The sequence below is a fragment of the Myotis daubentonii genome, chromosome 15, assembly GCF_963259705.1.
Source record: "Myotis daubentonii chromosome 15, mMyoDau2.1, whole genome shotgun sequence".
Taxonomy (NCBI): Eukaryota; Metazoa; Chordata; class Mammalia; order Chiroptera; family Vespertilionidae; genus Myotis; species Myotis daubentonii.
In genome coordinates this window covers 10,182,410-10,197,142 of record NC_081854.1, presented here as the reverse complement: position 1 = coordinate 10,197,142, position 14,733 = coordinate 10,182,410, and the positions used below count along the sequence as shown (strand labels likewise).

The 14,733-nt window shown below is 42.2% G+C and overlaps 1 protein-coding gene, 1 long non-coding RNA gene and 1 other non-coding gene across 3 annotated transcripts in view; 2 read left to right on the top strand and 1 right to left on the bottom strand.

Moving 5' to 3' along the window:
- Window positions 1-14,733, top strand: part of ARHGAP35 (Rho GTPase activating protein 35) — a 138,367-nt gene that overhangs the window by 92,775 nt on the left and 30,859 nt on the right. The window lies entirely within an intron of this gene.
- LOC132216699 (uncharacterized) overlaps window positions 1-14,733 on the bottom strand; it is a 207,008-nt gene that overhangs the window by 183,337 nt on the left and 8,938 nt on the right. The window lies entirely within an intron of this gene.
- Window positions 306-412, top strand: LOC132217738 (U6 spliceosomal RNA). Its single transcript, XR_009448996.1, has one exon. It is a non-coding gene; the product is annotated as a U6 spliceosomal RNA (small nuclear RNA).

Here is a 14,733-nt window from a genome sequence, read left to right as displayed (position 1 = left end):
GGAATCAAACCGTGACCCGTCAGTGTGCAGGCCGATGCTCTGACCACTGACCCGGACCAGCCAGGGCAGGTGATGAGAATCACGTATGCTAACGAGATGACTGGTTGCTGGGGGCCTCTAGATAGCTTCAGGATGGGGGCTGGTCACCGGGACCTAAGGCATGACGATTCGAGAATTGGAACTTTTAGTTCCGCCTCCAACCTAACAGAAGGGACAAGAGGCTGAAGACTGAGCTCAAACACCAGCAGCCACGTGATTTAACAGCCATGCCTGGGTCCTGAGACCTCCATAAAAACCCCTAAATTGTGTTCGCCTTGGCAGCACATACACTAATATTAGAACGATACAGAGAAGATTAGCATGGCCCCTGCACAAGGATGGCATGCAAATTCCTGAAGTGTTCCATATTTTAAAAAACCACACACCTAAATGTTGGTGTTCAAAGAGTTCCTGGTTGAGATGCTGGGAGGGTGGCACACTAGGAGAGGACATGGAAGCTCCATGCCTCTTCCCTAGTACCTTCCCCTAGCATCTCTTCCATTTGGCTGTTTCTGAGTTTTAAGGTTTATAATAAACCTGAAATAATAGTAATTAAAATGTGTTCCTGAAGAGAAGTGCGGGGACCCCCGACTTCTAGTCTATCAGTCAGAAGAAGTACAGGAGGCTGGGACTTGTGACTGGCATCTGAATTGAGGCCAGTCTTGTGATCTAAGCCCCTAACCCAGTGATGGCGAACCTATGACATGCGTGTCAGAGGTGACACGTGAACTCATTTTTTTGGTTGATTTTCCTTTGTTAAATGGTATTTAAATATATAAAATAAATATCAAAAATATAAACCTTTGTTTTACTATGGTTGCAAATATCAAAAAATTTCTATATGTGATATAGCACCAGAGTTAAGTTAGAGTTTTTCAAAATGCTGACACGCCGAGCTCAAAAGGTTCGCCATCACTGCCCTAACCTGTAAGTTCTGTCCTAACTCCAAGTAGTTAGTGTCAGAATTGAATTGAATTGAACACCCAGCTGCTACTCAGAACATTGGAGAACTGGTTGATGTGAGGGAAAAACCCACACACATTTGCTGTCACAAGTGTTGTGAATAAAAACAGATCACTTGGTCATAGAGTATTATTTTTAAACTATTGGCCCGGTGCATGAAATTTGTGCACATTAAAAGGGGATTAATTACAGGAAATATTTTAATATTGCTGTTTGCCCTTTATAATAGAAGTGTCAGAGATGAAAGGAAATTAGTAAAATATATACGAAAATCTTCCTCCTGTCAGAGTCTGAGGCGCACCGCAGGTCCCAGAGTCAAGTCCCCGCCCACCCGTGGCGCCTCAAAATTGTGCAAGACCCAGACCCAGCCAGCCCCACCCCCATTGGGCGAGATCCAGACCCGGCCGGCCCCACCCTTGTCAAGCCCTGCCGGGCAGGGGGCACAGCCTCAGGTCCCCCAGTGCACCCTCAAGTCCCCCGGCCCAGTGCCAGGGTGAGCAGCGCAGCCTGAGGTCCCCTGCACGGGGGGGGGCTCCTTGAGGTCCCCTGTCAGGCCCTGCCAGGTGGGGGATGCAGCCTGAGATCCCCCATCAATCCCCACTGGATGTAGGGCACAGCCTCAGGGCCCCCGTCAAGCCCCGCCTGGTAGGGGGGATGCAGCCTCAGGTCCCCCAGGGCAGGGGGAGCAGCCTGAGGTCCCCTGGCCCAGCACCGGGGCGGGGAGCGCACCTTGAGGTCCCCCGTCAAGCCCCGCTAGGCGGGGGGCATGGCCTTGGGTCCCTTGGCCCTGTGCCGGGGTGGGGGGTGTAGCCTGAGGCCCCCGGGGGCTGGGGTGCAACCTCAGGTCCCCTGTCCCGGCCCAGCACCACGCAGCCTCAGGTCCCTGCCGATTGCTCGTTAGATTGCTCATTATGGCTCGTTATGGGAACTCGGCCTCTGCTGTGGATGCAGCCATCTTGTGTTACAGAAACTACACCTCAGCTGTGGATGCCACCATCTTTGTGATGGTGTGATGGTCAATTTGCATATTCCCTCTTTATTAGATGGGGTGTGCTGCTGAATACTCTGCTAATAGGTTTTTACCCAGTATTCATAAGCATGGTTACTCTGTAGAGATTTTTCCTCTTAAATGTTCACGTGTTAGCCAAATGGCTTTTTGGCCGGATGTGAATTTATTAGGTTAGCCCTTCTTTCCTTGAGGATGTTATAGGCACAATTCTGATGTCTTTTAGCATGGACTGTGGATTTTAGACATCTGAGAGCAGTCGGTGTTTTGCCTAAATGCCTCAAAGGTTTTTTTTAAGTTAATAAGTCTACCAGGACATGTTTTTCCTGGAACATGGTGTGAGCCCTTTAATCTGTACATTCCAGTCATCCTAACTTCGGTTCTGCATGTCCCTTATTGGGTTTTCAGCAATGTCTTGTCTTTTTCCATGTAGTGTTGTGTGTGTGTTTTTCCTATAATGGAAAAAATACCATTTTTCTCTTTTATTTCTCTGAGCTCTGCTCCTAAATGTTTTATCTACTTTTGTCATTTAATATCATTTCTAAGTGATCATGTCTCTGCTTTGCACATTTTGTTTCATAGAGGGGATTGCACTTGTCATTTGTTTTTAATTCATGGGAATATATTTTCATTTACTACATGGCAGCATTTTTGGTGACTGTTCTTTGCAGTTGGGTTTTTCTTATACCTTCCCTCTTTGCTGGTGATCTTCCTGGAAATGTTGAACATTAAATTTAAATGTACCACAAAATTTAAATGTATAGTCCATCGAAAGATAAATATAAGAATGTTCATAGTGATTCCTTCTATAAGAGCTAAAATGAGCAAGTCAAACGTCAAAAACAGTAAATCAATGAATAGTGCATTTATACAATGGAATATACTTTATGGGAATGGAAATGAACAAACCTTAGCTATACACACGCTACAATATAGATGCATTTCACATAACACTGGACAAAAGACTCCAGGTGAAGGTTGGCTACATAATTTGCAGGTCCCTGTGCAAATTGAAAGTGGAAGATCCATGTTTAAAATGAGGGAAAAGATATTCTAAAGGCACATATAAAAGCCTTTCTCCCTTTTTTCTACTGTCTCTTAACTTGTCATGCAATTTTCCATGCAGTATTCTTGTTGGCTATATACTATACCTAGAAGCGATATGTAAGATATGTGTCTATTCAACATTATTGGATAAGAACAAATAATTTTCCAAAATGGTCATAACAATTTATACTCCCAAAGTATGAGATTACTATTACTCTACATTCTTACCAACACTGATATTGTGAGGGTTTGTTTTTTTAATTGCAGCTTGCGTGTATTTTGTATTTTTCTAGACACTAAAGCAGCTGAGTAGCTTTTCGTATGCCTATTGGCTGTTTTAATATAGCTTTTTTGTGAAGAGTCTAATAGAGTGTTCATTTTTCTAATAGATTGTGTGTTTTTCTCCTTGTCATTTTGAAGTAGTTCTCTTTGTATTCTGGATCAGAGTACTTTGATTCTAAATGTTGAAAAATCTTCCCCTTATCTGAATCTTGATTTTTAAGAGTCTTTGTAGTATCTTTTGAAGAATAGAAATTTCCTCAGTAATTAGACTGGGCAATAGAAATGGATGAAAAGTTCATTTTTATTGTACAAATCAATGTGAGTTACTTTTTATTATTTAACCTACAGAAACAAGTCTAATGTCATTTTAATGGACAAAGATTACTTATCTGTGAATACCAATTTTCCTAACTTAGATTATATAATAAACTGGACCGAAATGGCAAAAAATAATAAAATAAATAAATGTATAGTTCAGTATGTGCTGCATCCTTTTAAAACTGTCATTCATCTTTGAATAAGGTGATTCCTTTCTAGTCTTAGAATTTGCAGAAAATTTTTTTGGTGATAGGCTAGCTTAGCAGAAGTTTTCCTTAAATATTCCATGTGTGAATGGTGCTACTAGCCTTTCTTGTCCTCAGACATGTGGCGTTGGCCATTGTAATACCCCGGGCTCTCTCTGTCACCCCACCTCCCTGACAGACTGCTTCCTGTAGGACTGACTTGTGTGTATGACTCTCCGTGCCAGGCTGATGCAGAGGAAGCCTCCGTCCCCAGTCCCGGGGCCAGTTCCCACTGTTTTGAACAATGGATTGCTGGTGTTCTCCCCTTAGAGTGAAACATTTACTTTGTAGAAATGGACTCGCACATTTTGTCTGACATCTATTCCAACAGCCATTCTCTTTCATTGCTTTCCCAAAACACCCTATTTGACCTTTATAGCATTTAGCAGTTCTTACTCATCACAATTGGGGTTTGAGGCCACAGATGTCTCTGGTTTTGTCAAAGATATGATGTTTCTGATTCAAGAAATTCTCCTGGCTGCTTTTGTGTGGTTCTCCAAAGGATAAGGGGTAAAGTCGTTTTTATTCTGCCACTTTAAAACTAAGTACAGTCTTCTAACTGTAATAAATTTAGCATTCTGAAATCCGTACCCCCCCCCCTTTTTTTTTGGCCCATGATGAGAACTTCTTACTGGTTGGGAAATTGCTGCTTTTGTTTAAAGGTAACCCGATCTTGTCTCTTGTCTTGGGAGTGGCTTGAGGGTTTAGTGAGGAGGATGTGCTCAGATGCCTTCCTGCCTTCTCTCCATTAGCCGGCTATTTCTGTCTCCCTCTGATTTTATTAGCATGTCAGTTAGAGCCATGTGCTCTGGTGCCCATATCCTGTGTGTGGATATTACTCTGCTGAGAAACTTGAGGAAGATGTGTTTCCTCTGTTACCAGGTAGTGTGTGCTGCAGGAATCAATGCAGACCAGACAGGAAGCCATTGGTGAGCTGGTGGGTGACAGACCTACACCCTGTGGCTCCCTTGGATCATGTATGATGGAGAACTCATAGGTTTTCATTTTTGAGGCTACATAAAAAGAACAAAGTTCCTTTTTAGACTATTTTTTTAAACCACAACCGTAATAATGACTATCGTTTTTTTTGTTTCTTTTTTCAATCCTCACTAGAGGATACTTTTTTCATTGCTTTTTAGAGAGAATGAACGAGAGGGAGGGGGATAGAAAGAGCGTGAAACATCAATGTTAGAGAGACACATCGATTAGTTGTTTCCCGCATGAGCCCCAACCAGGGCCGGGAATTGAACCCTCAACCCTTCGGTGCGTGAGCCTATGCTCTAACCACTTAGCACACTGGCCAGGGCTTACTACCATTTCTTTAGCTAAATTTTTTTTCTCTACATTAGGCCAGGTTAAAATTTCAGTGACTTAAAAGAGCAAAGATTTCTTTCTAACCCATGATATTTGTCCTCGGGCCTCTGCTCTTCATTGTCCTCACTCAGGGACCCAGCTGACAAGCAGCCCCCCTCCCGCCCCCTCTTTTGAATGATGCTAAGTGCAGAGGGAGAGAGACCTCTGGAGGGTCTCATTCCAGCAATTAAATGCTTCAGCCTCACTTCACTTCTGCTCATAAGTCATTGGTTAGAACTGGTCACATGGCTTAGCGCAAGCACAGGGGGACAAGGGAATTCATTCTTCTTTGTTCCCTGGAAAGGAGACTGGGACATTGGGACAACCACAGCCACCTGTCAGTTGTCTCAGCAGAATTGGCAAGTGTTTCATTTAGAATTTCTAGTGTTGGGATTTGTACATTTTTCTGTTAGCATACCAATGGATTGGAATGCCTGTGCCTAACTGCATAGACTTTCTGGGTGTTCTTACAGAGAGAGCAAGTTATAAGCTAATTCCTCTTCTCTCTTCTTAATCCCTATATAGCCCTTTGAAGTAGACACTACTGTTTTCCTGTTTTAAAGATGAGCTGTTATTGAGGAAAATTAAATCATTTAATCAAAAGTGGCTTAAATAACCCAGCCGGTGTGGGTCAGTGGTTGAGCGTCAACCCATGTACCACAGAGGTCACCAGTTCGATTCCTGGTCAGGGCACATGCCTGGGTTTCAAGCTTGATCCCCAGTAGGAGGCACGTAGGAGGCAGCCGATTGATGTTTCTATCTCTCCCTCTCCCTCTCACTTCCTCTCTGAAACCAATAAAAACTTTTTTTTTAAGTGTCTTAGCCTCGCCAGTGTGGCTCAGTTGGTTGAGCTTCATCCTGTGCACAGAAAGGGTGCCAGTTCAATTCCCAGTCAGGGCATACAGTATACCAGGGGTCCTCAAACTTTTTAAACAGGGGGCCAGTTCACTGTCCCTCAGATCGTTGGAGGGCCGGACTATAGTTTTTTAAAAAAAACTATGAACAAATTCCTATGCACACTGCGCATATCTTATTTTGAAGTAAAAAAAACAAAACGGGAACAAATACAATATTTGTATTTGCATGTGGCCCGCGGGCCGTAGTTTGAGGACCCCTGCAGTATACCTAGGTTTCGGGTTTGATCCCAGTCAGGGTGTGAACGGAAGATAAGCAGTTGATGTTTCTCCCCCAACCCCTCCTGTCTCTAAACATGTCCTCGGGTGAGAATTTTTTTTTAAACTTTTTTTTTTAATATATTTTATTGATTTTTTTACAGAGAGGAAGGGAGAGGGACAGAGAGTTAGAAACATCGATGAGAGAGAAACATCGATCAGCTGCCTCCTGCACACCCCCCACTGGGAATGTGCCCGCAACCCAGGTACATGCCCTTGACCGGAATCGAACCTGGGACCCTTCAGTCCGCAGGCCGACACTCTATCCACTGAGCCAAACCGGTCAGGGCTAAAAAATTTTTTTAACTGGCTTAACTAATAAGTAACAGAGTCAGCTCAAATGTCCATCCAATCTGAAGCTCAAACTCTTAACCTTATTTATTTATACCTTAAGGTCTGAGTGTCCCAAATTTTAAAATGAGAAGCAGCTTAGACTAGCTCATCTACAAGGGCCTTGCTGACTTAAAAGTCTGCCCCGCTTCCTGTAACTAGCAGCCCTGGTTGTCTGTGCTGTGCTAGCCCTTATGAGATTTGGCCTTTCCTAGAAGCTGGGAACCAGGTTTTGCAACTGAATAATTTAAAATGGAAGTTTTCAGATGGCAGAAAAACATGAGTCATGGCAGCAGGAGCTTTACGTCTCGTGCCTGATTGTAACATAGACCTCGGCAACCAGCAGTCTGAGTAGGGTGATTGCTGCTGATCAGAATGTCCAGAGCCAGCATTCTTTGTGGTGGGGACATGTGCACAGCAATAAGTCAGATCTTCCTTGGCCTTCTCAGTAAATCTGGCCATTGGGACTAGTTTTTAAAATAGTCCCCAGCTGTTAACTTAAAATTGGATTTTTTGCTAGGTCTTTAGGTTTCAAACTACCTTTTGTTGTTGTTGTTAATCCTCACCCGAGGATATTTTTCCATTGATTTTGAGAGAGTGGAAGGTTGGGGGGAGAGATATACATCAATGTTAAAGAGACATATCAATTGGCCACCTCCCACTCATGCTCCAACCCAGGTACGTGCCCTGGACTGGGAATTGAACCCTCAGGCCAACACTCTAACCATTGGACATGCCAGCCAGGGTTCAAACTTCTCTTTAAATCTTTTGTTGTTCTTGTAAAATAGTACTCCTTATTAAAAATAACCAGAGGCAAGACCTGGCTGGTTTGGCTCAGTGGAAGGAGCGTAGGCCTGGTGACTGAAGGGTTCCAGGTTCAATTCTGGTCAAGGGCATATTCCCAGGTTGCAGGCTCAATCCCCACTGGGGCGGCGGGGGGGGGAGGGGGGGGGGAGTGCAGGAGGCAGCCAAACAATGATTCTCTCTCATCATTGATATTTCTCTCTCTCTGTCCCTCTCCCTTCCTCTCTGAAATCAATAAAAATGTATATTAAAAAAATAATCAGAGGTGATATGTTTAGAAATTGGTACACTTGTGTACTGTTAGTGGGAATGTAAATAGGTATGGCCTTTTAAAAAAATCTTTTGTTAGTCCGGCTGGGGTGATTCAGTGGTTGAGAATCTACTATGAACCAGGAAATCATGGTTCCATTCCAGGTCAGGGCACATGCCCAGGTTTCAGGCTCAATCCCCAGCGTGGGGCATGCATAAAGCAACCGATCAATGACTCTCTCTCATCATTGATATTTCTGTTTCTCTCTCCCTCTCCCTTCCTCTCTGAAGTCAATAAAAATATGTATTTTTAAAAGATCATTTGCTAGTATCAGTTAAATTTTTAAACTCTTATGCCCTTGGTCCTGGCCCTTCTGGGAATTTGTTCTTTGGAAATGTTGGCATACGTCCACAAAGGAGTGCACAGGCTGTTTGTTAACAGGAGAATCATGCATCCTTACAGCAGCGTTACGAGGCAGGTGTTGAAAAGACAGTAATGAGAATTAGGAAGGAAGGAGGTGGAAAAATAGAAGTCTCCTTGGTGCAGAGTGAGGCAGTTGCTTCCGTTGGAAGACCATCTCATTCATTCACTTGAAAAATATGTTGTATGCTGATCACATGAAACTATGGGCAAGGCTTTGTATACTCTGGAATGTACAGAGTTGGGTCAAATCTGTGTCCTTCTCTCAGAGAGCTTGCATTCAATGGAATTAAGGCAATTCCAATAGAGTCAAACAATATGATTTTGAGGAGCCCCAATATCTGCTACACATGAGTTGCAGCTCCATTCATTTGTCCCACAACAACAATGCTTTGATCATCTATTATGTATCACCAACATGTCTGCTCGAGAATATTATTCCGTTACAGAATTCCCATTACTGTATTTTCCGTATGATTATATTAAATCTCATTAAATTGAGAAATTCTAGGTACATATCAAATGATCAATAAAAATTTGTTGAACAAATTCTTCAGCTACTAGAAACTGAGGTTTCCAATCACTCAAAGGATAGTATTCAAATTCGAAATTAATTCTGAAAGCCTTCTCATCTTTTCTCAAAATCCCATACTCACAGTGTGCTCTCCACTTCCATTCTAAATAGTTCTTTACCACCAGGCTACCTTCCCTCTTCCCTTTCTTTCTTCCATTACATTGCCTCTTGGTTTGTTCTGTGATTTAATAAGAACAGTATCTGTTATCTAATAGAAATAAATCAATGTATAACTTCCCAAAAAAGGATGAGGTTTACCTATATGTAGGCAATTCCAAATGTGAATATGTCCACAATTTATTATAAAGTGAGAAAAGCAAGTTTCAAAATAATGTGTGCAGCATGAGCCCATTTATAAGGTGGAGGAAACTTGTATGTTTATGACTTAATGAAAACAGCAAAAATATCAGGGGTGTCTCAGGTGATTCGGGGGGGGGGGCGGTTGTTGAGAAGGTAGTGGTGAAAAATAGGGCTTGTACTATATACTCTCTATACTAGTATAATTACTATATTGTATGAAAATAAATTTAACAATAAATGCATATTACTTTTTTAAAAAGTTAAACTGTATCGCATTGTTTAAATTAAAAAGTAAAGCCTAGCTGGTGTGACTCAATGGTTGAGCGTCGACCTATGAACCAGGAGGTCACTAAACATAGTGTTCCATGACTTGCTTTTTTTTCTACCTAAGAATACATTGTGGATATTTTCTCATATTGGTAGGTATAGTTAAAAGTTGACTATTGCCGAAACCGGTTTGGCTCAGTGGATAGAGCGTCGGCTTGCAGACTGAAAGGTCCCAGGTTCGATTCCGGTTAAGGGCATGTGCCTGGGTTGCCGGCGCATCCCCAGTGGGGGATGTGCAGGAGGCAGCTGATCGATGTCTCTCTCATCGATGTTTCTGGCTCTCTGTCTCTCTCCCTTCCTCTCTGTAAAAAATCAATAAAATATATTTAAAAAAAAAAAAAAGTTGACTATTACTATTACTTCTACTTTCTTCTCCTCCTCCTCCTCCCCTTGCTCTTCACTGAATAGAATATCTTGGTCTGGATATATCGTAATTTATTTAATCAGTTTTCTGTGTAAGGCATTGTTTCCAGTCTTTTTTTTATATATATAAACAATGCTACAAGGATATCTATAGGCATATATATACATACGTACATGTGTGCAGTATATCTATAGGATAATTACCTCAGAATGGACTGAAAGGCATGTACATTTTATACTTTTTATGGATATTGCCAAAATCCTGTTGAGAGTACACTCCCATCAACAGTGTATAAGAGTGGCATAGTGTTCTTAAAATGATAATATCTTAGAATTGGAAGCTGTTTTAAAAATCATCTAGTTCAGCGCTAGCCGGTTTGCTCACTGGATAGAGCGTCGGCCTGGGGACTGAAGGGTCCCAGGTTCGATTCCGGTCAAGGGCATGTACCTTGGTTGCAGGCACATCCCCAGTAGGGAGTGTGCAGGAGGCAGCTGGTCGATGCTTCTCTCTCATCGATGTTTCTAACTCTATCCCTCTCCCTTCTTCTCTGTAAAAAATCAATAAAATATATTTAAAAAAAAATAAAATAAAATATATATTAAAAAAAAAATCATCTAGTTCGCCCAGCTTGTGTGGTTCAGTGGTTGAGTGTCAACCCGTGAACCAGGAGGTCACTGGTTCTATTCCCAGTCAAGGCACATGCCCAGTTGGGGGCGTGTGCAGGAGGCAGCCGATCAGTGTTTCTCTCTCTCTATCCCTCTCCCTTCCTCTCCTAAAACCAATAAAAACATTTTTTTTAAATCATCTAGTTCAACTTTCTACAGTAAGAGTGAATCTCAGGAACATGTTGAATAAAATAAGTCAGAAATAAAAGAATACGTACTGTATGATTCTATTTATGTAAAGTAGAAAAACAAGTAAAATTTACTTATGCTGTTAGAAATCAGGACAGCAGTTACCAGGGGCAGGGACTGGAGGCTGAAAGGGGCTTCTGGATGGCTGGGACTATTCTCCATCTGGATCTGGGTGCTATTTACATGAGTGTGTGCCATGTGTGAAAACGCATGCTGCACCTACACTTCTCTATAAACGTACCAGTGTGTGTTGTACTTCAATAAAAGTTGGTACTTTTTTTAGCATCTAGTCCCACTCTTCCATTTTGCAGATAAGACCCCAAGAGTTGAAGGGCTTTCCTCCCCTCCCACCATATGCAGCTGAGGTTTCCTGAGAGCCTTATGCTGGAAATCGGAGTCCTGGCCTGTCTTGCCCAGATTGGACTAGTGATGCTGTTGGCACTCAGAAAGGCTGTGAATGTGTGACTGTGTCTCTCACCTTGAGGCCCTTGAAGAATAACGCTGTGTCTGGGAGCCAGCTGATGTGTCAGTGGGGTTTCTGTGTTTCTGGCTCTGTGTTTGGGGAAATCCCATCACCAGCCCTCACACCCAGTCAGTAGACAGGCTTGAGAAGCTTTCCTTCTGAGGAAGAGTCCAGCTCGCTGTTGTTTGAGCCTCCTCGTTCATGATTTCTTTTCCTCGAGCTTTCTTCTCACTGCATCCTAATCTCTACTCTCTGCTGCTTCTTCCTAGTCATTTTCAAGCCAGTCCCGTTTCAGATAATTGTATCTTTTACAGTAAAATTGTTTGCTCAGAATAAAAAGGAAACATGCCTGTTTTTGTCTTTCCGGGCCCGCTCTGGGAAGGTAGGGGAATGGGGATTCCAAGGAGTTGTTTGCCTGGCGGAGTTACTCCACGTGGGTCGTTTCCAGCAGCCAGGATTCCCTTATTTTGCTGTGAAGGTTCTTTCTGGAAACTGTGTGTGAGTCAAAGCATAGTTGGATGTTTGAACATTTCCTCTGGTCAGAAATTGTCGACTTTGCCCAGATGGGTGTGGCTCAGTGGCTGAGTGTAGACCTATAAACCAGGAGGAGGTCACTGGTTGACTCCTGGTCAGGGCACCTGCCTGGGTTGTGGATTCGATTCCCAGTAGGGGGCGTGCAGGAGGCAATTGATCAATGATTCTCTCTCATAGTTTATGTTTCTATCTCTCCTCCCTCTCTGAAATCAATAAAAATATATATTTTTTAAATTGTCACCTTTGACTAGGGATTGAGATGTATTCTGTTCACTTGCTGGCATGCACACACTGCCGACCTTGCTAGTGCTAATAGCATATTTGTGTGGGATGCTCTGTTTTATCATGACTTAGAAATAATGGCTAAGTTACAAAAGCCAGCCCTCTTAATATAAGACAACCTCTCATTTGTTCCATGTCTTGACAACACCATGAGATTTGTGTAAACTTCAGGTGAATGTGCAGAGGCCTCCTCTTAAATCTTACACATCCTCAACACGTGGAGGAAATCTTACAGAAAGTACCAGTCTGCTCTAAGGGGACACTGGTAAATATAGCACTGTGGGGAGACGTTCAAGATAGGAAATTGAAAAAACACCGAATTGGTAAGTCCGTATTTTGAACCAGATTGGGCCTTCTCTGTGTGGGCACTCTCGAACTAAAAATTCCTGCAGCCCGTCTCATCACTTCCTTCCCTTTTGTGTCTCTTCACCCGCTGCCTTCCTCTTCCACTCTGGTTTCAGCAAATCCAGCTGGGTCTTTGATGACAGATGGATTTGTGACTGACTGACCATCCTTATACTTGAATTGACCTCGCCTTCCCTCCTCAGGTTTCTGTGTCGGTTACGGTCTGTGTACTCTGCTTAGCCGTCACTGTGTTCTACCTTGTGGCTTACCTTTTATTATGTTTTAAGTATGGTTTCACTCTTCACATGTTTACCTTACTGTCTCCCTAAGTGATCACCTCCTGAAAGGATATGACAGTGCTGTTAAGTTTTGTATCCCCACTGTACATGGGATTAGGTATAGTGTCACGCAGGTTATATGCTTTTAGTAATGATTTATTGCTGTGACACTCTTACCCCAGTGCCACCAGATGTCATACCATATCATCAGAGTGAGATTGTTATAAATTGAATTTTTAATTTCTAGTTTGTTTTGTGAACTTAAACAGGTGACATCTTTCTTTGTCTTCCTTTACACCAGTGATTTCCAACCTTTTTCATCTCATGGCACACATACACTAATTACTAGAATTCTGTGGCACATGAAGGAATATATTTTTTGCCAATCTGACCAAAAAAATAGGTATAATTTTGATTCATTTATATTGGGTAGCTATTGTTGTCTTGGTTGTTGTCATTTTCTTATTTGACAATCTAAGGCAGCGGTTCTCAACCTTCCTAATGCCGCGACCCTTTAATACAGTTCCTCATGCTGTGGTAACCCCCAACCATAAAATTATTTTCGTTGCTACTTCATAACTATAATTTTGCTACTGTTATGAATCGTAATGTAAATATCTGATCTGCAGGATGTATTTTCATTGTTACACATTGAACATAATTAAAGCATAGTGATTAATCACAAAAACAATATGTAATTATATATGTGTTTTCCGATGGCCTTAGGCGACCCGTGTGAAAGGGTCGTTCAACCCCAAAGGGGTCGCTCCGCACAGGTTGAGAACCGTTGATATAAGGGGCAAGGGGTCCGTTCCCCTGACTGACTAGTCAGGTATTGACTATTTTATTGATTTATTTTTTTAAATAAACCTTCATTGTTCAGATTATTACAGTTGTTCCTCCTTTTTCCCCCCATAACTCCCCTCCACCCAGTTCCCACCCCACCCTCTGCCCTTACCTGCCCCCACTGTCCTCATCTTTAGGTGTACGATTTTTGTCCAGTCTCTTCCCCCACCCCCACACCCCTTTCCCCCCAAGAATAGTCAGTCCACTCCCTTTCTATGCCCGATTCTATTATATTCACCAGTTTACTCTGTTCATCAGATTTTTTATTCACTTGATTTTTAGATTCACTTGTTGATAGATATGTAATTGTTGTTCATAATTTTTATCTTTGCCTTTTTTCTTCTTCCTCTTCTTAAAGAATACCTTTCAGCATTTCATATAATACTGGTTTGATGGTGATGAACTCCTTTAGCTTTTTCTTATCTGTGAAGCTCTTTATCTGACCTTCAATTCTGAATGATAGCTTTGCTGGATAAAGTAATCTTGGTTGTAGGTTCTTGCTATTCATCACTTTGAATATTTCTTGCCACTCCCTTCTGGCCTGCATAGTTTCTGTTGAGAAATCAGCTGACAATCCTATGGGTACTCCCTTGTAGGTAACTGACTTTTTTTCTCTTGCTGCTTTTAAGATTTTGTCTTTTGCCCTTAGCATTTTAATTATGATGTGTCTTGGTGTGGTCCTTTTGGATTCCTTTTGTTTGGGGTTCTCTACACTTCCTGGGCTTGTAAGTCTATTTCTCTCACCAGGTAGGGGAAGTTTTCTGTCATTATTTCTTCAAATAGGTTTTCAGTATCTTGCTCTCTCTCATCTTCTGGCACCCCTATAATTCGGATGTTGGTATGCTTGAAGCTGTCCCAGAGGCTCCTTACACTATCTTCTTATTTTGGGATTCTTTTTTCTTTTTGCTTTTCCGGTTGGGTATTTTTTGCTTCTTCATATTTCAAATCTTTGACTTGATTCTGGGATCCTCTTGTCTGCTGTTGGATCTCTGTATATTATTCTTTATTTCAGTCAGTGTATGCTTAATTTCTAGTTGGTCCTTTTTCATACCCTCGAGGGTCTCACTAAATTTATCAGCAGTTTCTAGAAAATTCTTGAAAAACCTTATAACCGTGGTTTTGAACTCTATATCCAGTAGTTTGCTTTCCTCCATTTCTGTCATTTGTGATCTGTCTCTTTGTCTCTGCATTTTGGCTGCTTCCCTGTGTTGATAGAGTGGCTTTGTGTGGTAGGTGTCCTATAGGGCCCAGTGGCTCAGCCTCCCCAATTACTTGAGGTGGACACTCTTGGTGCACCCCTTTGTGGGCTGTGTGCACAGTCTTGTTGTAGTTAAGCC